The 5,717-nt window shown below is 41.0% G+C and overlaps 1 protein-coding gene and 1 long non-coding RNA gene across 9 annotated transcripts in view; one reads left to right on the plus strand and one right to left on the minus strand.

Moving 5' to 3' along the window:
- LOC116707363 (uncharacterized) overlaps positions 1-5,710 on the minus strand; it is a 19,660-nt gene extending 13,950 nt beyond the window's left edge. The window contains exons 1-2 of the long non-coding RNA XR_004336487.1: positions 5,477-5,710; positions 4,456-4,457 (exon numbers count right to left, since the gene is read on the minus strand). This is a non-coding gene — a long non-coding RNA (uncharacterized LOC116707363). The remainder of the gene's footprint in view (positions 1-4,455; positions 4,458-5,476) is intronic.
- The window catches only part of LOC116707340 (uncharacterized), a 217,341-nt gene that overhangs the window by 91,969 nt on the left and 119,655 nt on the right, over positions 1-5,717 (plus strand). The gene's annotated exons all lie outside the window — the stretch shown is intronic.

Below are 5,717 nucleotides of genomic sequence, written 5' to 3' on the forward strand. Positions count from 1 at the left end.
TTCTTGCAGCAGCAAGCGTATGCACAGGTAGGTGAACATGGTTTTTAGATATAACTTTTTTTTGTAACTTATCTAATGATACAGTTGACGAGAAACTGAAGGATGTAAAGTGTTGCAACTAAGTAAGTAATGAAAACTTGATTCCATTGCTGCGGCTGTGGGTTCTCTAAATGCCCCTCACCAGTAGGCCACTTTTTTCACAAACCTTTGGACTTAGTGTTATTTGTCTATATTTAACATGAAGGCCTAGCTGGTAGTTACTACGCTAGTGATTCAGCGGTTTTTAATTTATATATTTAGGAAAGATTCTAATATTACATCTTTATGTAGCTGTTTAGCAAACAGAGTCCGAAAAGGATCCTTCTCCTCCTGCTTTATTTCTGACTGAAAAACAGGACGCAAAGAGAGGAAAAAGCCCAAAAGCATATGAGCACAGTCTTAAAAGTTATTTAAAAGTGCCTGTACAATTGAAATATGTCAATGTAATACATTTATAGTAAAGGGATTACGATATCGTTATATGATTGGCAGGGGGCTTCCCCGTAAAATATAAAGGTAACGTCTATGGCCTTGGAAAAAAAAAAACATTTTTCCCAGAACAACCACCCTATTTTTATATCCTATTTTTGCATTTTACAAGTTATCTATCTTTACTCCTCGAAAGCGATAACAAACTATGGCCCTGAACATATGGTGCTGAAAAAGGAGTTGAGACGAATCCGCATCATGTTGCAAATTTAACAACAATAACATAACAACGGTTGGGTCAATGATTTTTTTTTTTTAAACCAAAAGACAATATGTGCTTCCTGATGGAATTGAAGTTTACAAAGATAGAAAAGAAAACCAGTGCTTCCTCCCCCGTTTCGTGTCTCTCCGAGCTGATCTACAGAAACAGGTATCTACAGAGTAGAGGATTTTTCTCATAACTCAGAATAAATTAAAAAAACATCCCCGCTGCTTCTGCTCTCCGTCTTCTTCAAGAGTCGAAACATATTTCCTGATTTCCAGTTGCTCTGAAGCTTGCCAGGTCACACCATGCAACGAGTCGGTGGCATCATCTTGATTAGCACTACTCCTTTTTTCTGTCTAACTTCTGACTTTTTGGCTGATTTTGTAGCTCTTAAATTACCTTCAATCCGGAGATACATGTTTTGCCGATAGCAAGTTTATTATACAACTCAATACATGTACAAAGTCTTTGGCGATAGACTTCATTGCCATACGAATAATTTTGGTGTAGCTGTATAGGGGTAGAGCACCAGCAGACCAATGCCGCCCCCCCCGATGGAATCTGGCCGACCGGTCGGTAGGTGACAAAGGATTAAGCACGGTTAAGATTAAGCAGGACGGCGAACGCCTCCACCAGCTGAATTCTATTTAGAAGAGAGCTTTGATTTCAATTAGGTCTTCCTGAAAGAATTTACGCTGAGCTACATTTCAATAAAGAAGACTAGCTGCAGACACTGCCCGTTTACTCGCAAAAGTATATTATCAAGAGCTGAACTGATTAGCAGTGCCGATGAAAAGTAAGGTTCTTCCTGGAAGAATTTTACGCTGAGCTACATAAATTTTGTTGTGGTCTACATATGAAAATGGGGATAAACGGTTAGTGATGATGAGATGCTTGATCAGTTTGAGAATCGTGGGCCTTTCGGAACATATTTAGGGAATCTTCAGCATGCCTTAAACATAGGCCTCTTACACACACTCACACCCACACACACCCATCAAGTGGCTTGCATAATTTTAACACCCCCCATGCTAAAGTTGATTTTTTTAAAGGGAATTACTCAAACATCTTTTGAAATTGATCTTAATGCCTTTAAATCAAAACCATTCAGGACGAAAAAAACAATAACCAACCATCTAGAGGATCCCATTTCGTTGTTGATGATAATGTACGAAAATAATACATACATTTCTTCCTTAAAATCATCGTGCATAAGTATAACACCCCCCTATGTTAAAATACCGGGGGCATAAGTATAGATACAACCCCCCTATGTTAAATAGCAGGGGCATAAAGATTACCCCTCCCTAGTGTAAAATACCGGGGTGCATAAGGTATCACCCCCTATTTAAAATACAGGGATCCTAAGTATACACCCCCCTATGTTAAAAACAGGGGGCATAAGTTACACCCACCCCTACTAATGTTAAAATTAACAGGGGCAGGCATAAGTATACCACCCCCTATATGTTAAAGAATAACTCCCCCTCCCCATACCTAGAGATTGACCTGGGGAACTGTTCCATAACATGCATACTCTCAATGCAAATCGAAACCATCTATAGGCAACTGAAATAAACCATGTCGCCAATCCTCTAGGTATGGTGAAGGGTTTGTGACATGGGGGGGGGGGGGGGGGTTAGCCAAGGCCAATTTTATCAACTTTTACATTTTTTTTAATTAGGCATAAACATCCCCTTCTCCCAAAGATGTTTTTGACATTCCTCGTTTTTTAAGCAACTTTAGCATGTATTGTGAACTTATACCAGCCCTGTGTGTGTGTGTGTGTGTGTGTTGTGGTTGTGGTGTGCGTGTGTTGTGTCGTGTGTGTGTGCATGTACAGTATATCAGTAAATAACACAACATGAGTTTCGTATGAAATGCACACTGTTTAACTTTGCATTTTGAACAAAGAAGCACGATTGCTCCTCCTCTTAAGGTCCGAGGCTTGAGTGAAATGAGGACAAAATTCTCACAACTCTTCTTTGAGAACAAGAAGTTTGTATACAGATTAGAAATCTGTCCTCAGAACTCAGAGGAGACATTAACTTTCTATCGCTGCTCGCTCTTCTTCAAAACCAGTGAAGTAAAAACAATATTTCATGATTCCCAGTTGTTTTTATTGTGTCCATCACTGTGGACATTGCTGTTATTAGACTGACCAAACTGTTAATTACTCGCAGATATAGAAAATGAGTCAAAACATTTTATATTTGGTTTCTTATTGAACTAGTATTAGAAAACTTCCTCCAGGAGATTGACTCAGACATTGGGATCTTCAGTTGATCACATGACAGGACAACGTGTTTTAACTTGTTTGGCTTTTTCCCGACAAAGTCATTGTCTCCAGTGTCAAGTTCATAACAGGAGGACTTTTTTCCCTTTAAGTCTTCAAGCTCCAATAACAAACATATTAAATAGATCATCGTAAGATAATATGGAGGTTCTTTCCCCATAAAATAATCCCTCAAGAACCATGTCACTTATCAGTGTCTATTAATTATTGAAACAATGACACACCCATCCGATGATGACCCAGCACCACACGTTTCTGACTGCTTTCTCCTTTGTTGCCGGCCAGTCGCGTCTCAGAGACATCCAGAAGGTGAACATTGTTGGTGGACATTACAGGCCGTGGTCATGCTGCACGCTCCCGGCTGGGGTTTCTACGGACCCTCTGGTCGTTTGAAAGCCCATTTGAGACTGGATTCATGATGATGTACATGTCTTGTGTCTGTCAACTTTTGTTTGTGGTCAGACTGTGTTGAAATGCAGTGAAAAGAAACGAAAATGGAAGAAGACTGTTTTTGTGTTGTGTAATTTTCTATCTCTTTAAATGAAAAACACTTAGGCAACCCTGCTTGGCTCTTCTACTCTGGTTTCGTTCCATCGTTATAGTTTAACGGTGTGATATGTGGGCTACCGAAAAAGAGAACCATGGTAATCTGGATTTTGTAATACCACAACTTTGTATCTGGATCGTGTGGATAGATCCAATTTTTCTGTTGGAAAAAACGGGGCACAAAAGGTAACATAGATTAATATATTGTTTTATTAATCACTATGCGCTGTTTTAGGAACCAAAATACATTTTTGTCTGGCGTCTAAATACACACCCGCCCCCACCCCCAATGGCCCTCTGAGGTGGTCTGGGACAGGTCTACTTTCTGTCCCAGATGTCAGAACTAATACAAGGGTGAAGCAGCTTGTCCTATTCTATGCTCCTCATATCATGGAACAAACTCCCCCAGAAACCTGCAGATGATCCGCTGCTACTCTCCGTGTCTTTAAAATCCGGCTGAAGACCTTTCTTTTTGATTGTTGCCTTTCTTTAATCTTTAATTGTGCTTGTGCTGCACTGTAACCGTTCTATCCTTGTGTTTTATGTGTCTTAACGTTTATTATTTTTTTAATTGTTTATTGATGTTTTTATTGGTTTTATTGTTTTTTTAACTGTTTTTCAGGTATTTGTTGTAAAGCCTCGGAATTGCCTGTTGCTGAAATGTCTTCTACAGATAAAGCTGCCTTCGCCTACATACATGTGATCAATTGTTGTTTAAATTTTCCAGCGTCGTCTGTGTCAGGATCGGTTGGGATGTGTTTGCTGACTAGACTGCAGACAGAAAGTTTTCAGCGCGCGGTTTCACAGAAAACCTTCATCATAACTTGCTCGCCTCGTTCCTGCACGTTGGAGGAGTTTTGTGGTTACACAGCTGGCAAACATCTGCAAACCACACCCAGTTAGGTAAATTCAACATTTTGTGATGTGCACTTTAATGATGAAACCTTTAATTCAGTTTTTCTCTCATCAATGAAACAACAGAACAGTCGAGGTGTAGTAACAGCTAGTATCACCACCAGACTGTTAGTCCCTCTCTGTCCTGTAATAAGTACCACAGAGGAAGATATCACCAGACTGGATATGTCCCTCTCTCTTCTGTCCTGTAATAAGTACCACAGAGGAAGAAGTACCACCAGACTGTATATGTCCTCTCTGTCCTGTAATAAGTACCACAGAGGAAGAAGTATCACCAGACTTTATATGTCCTCTCTCTGTCCTGTAATAAGTACCACAGAGGAAGAAGTACCACCAGACTGTATAATTCCTCTCTCTGCCTGATAAGGACCACAGAGGACAGAAGTACACCAGATGTTATGTCCCTCTCTCTGTCCGTAATAAGTACCACAGAGAAGAAGTACACCAGACTGTATATGTCCCTCCTCTGTCCTGTAATAATACCACAGAGGAAGAAGTACACCAGACTGTAAGGTCCTCTCTCTCTGTCCTGTAATAAGTACACAGAGGAAGAGTACCACCAGACTGTATATGTCCTCTCTGTCCTGTAATAAGTACCACAGGAAGAAGTACACCAGACTGTAATGTCCCTCTCTGTCCGTAATAAGTACCACAGAGGAAGAATACCACCAGACTGTATATTCCCTCTCTGTCCTGTATAGTACCACGAGGAAAAGTACCACCAGACTGTATATGTCCTCTCTCTGTCCGTAGTAAGTGAACTCTGAGCTCATGTGTTGGTGTCCTTCACCTCTGCTCCCTCTCACAGGGAGAAGATGTCTGCAGCATCCTGCTGCTCTCATCCTGACCTCCTGTGTCTCTGGTTATTTCCAGCTTCACTTTATTACCACTACCACTAACAAAGAAGGACAAAGTCCCAGAGACATGGAGATGGAGTTTAAAGTTGTCGTGTGCTGCCTCCTCACTTTCCCTCTCTGTCTCCCAACGGAACATTTGTAGTGAATGTGACCCAGACCTCCTATCAGGCAGAGGAGAACCAGGAAATCACACTGGAGTGGACCTTCACCACCAACCCTCACACCTCCTCCACCTCTCTTAATGTCTTCTGTGAACTGATAACTGATCTCAAGGATCAAGTCCTGTTTCATCTCCATGAAGGAGTCGAGGTCCCAGAGTCTCAGGATAAACAGTTTGCAGGACGAGTCCAGTGGGACAAAGACGTCCTCA

Source organism: Etheostoma spectabile, chromosome 19, assembly GCF_008692095.1.
Source record: "Etheostoma spectabile isolate EspeVRDwgs_2016 chromosome 19, UIUC_Espe_1.0, whole genome shotgun sequence".
Classification (NCBI taxonomy): domain Eukaryota; kingdom Metazoa; phylum Chordata; class Actinopteri; order Perciformes; family Percidae; genus Etheostoma; species Etheostoma spectabile.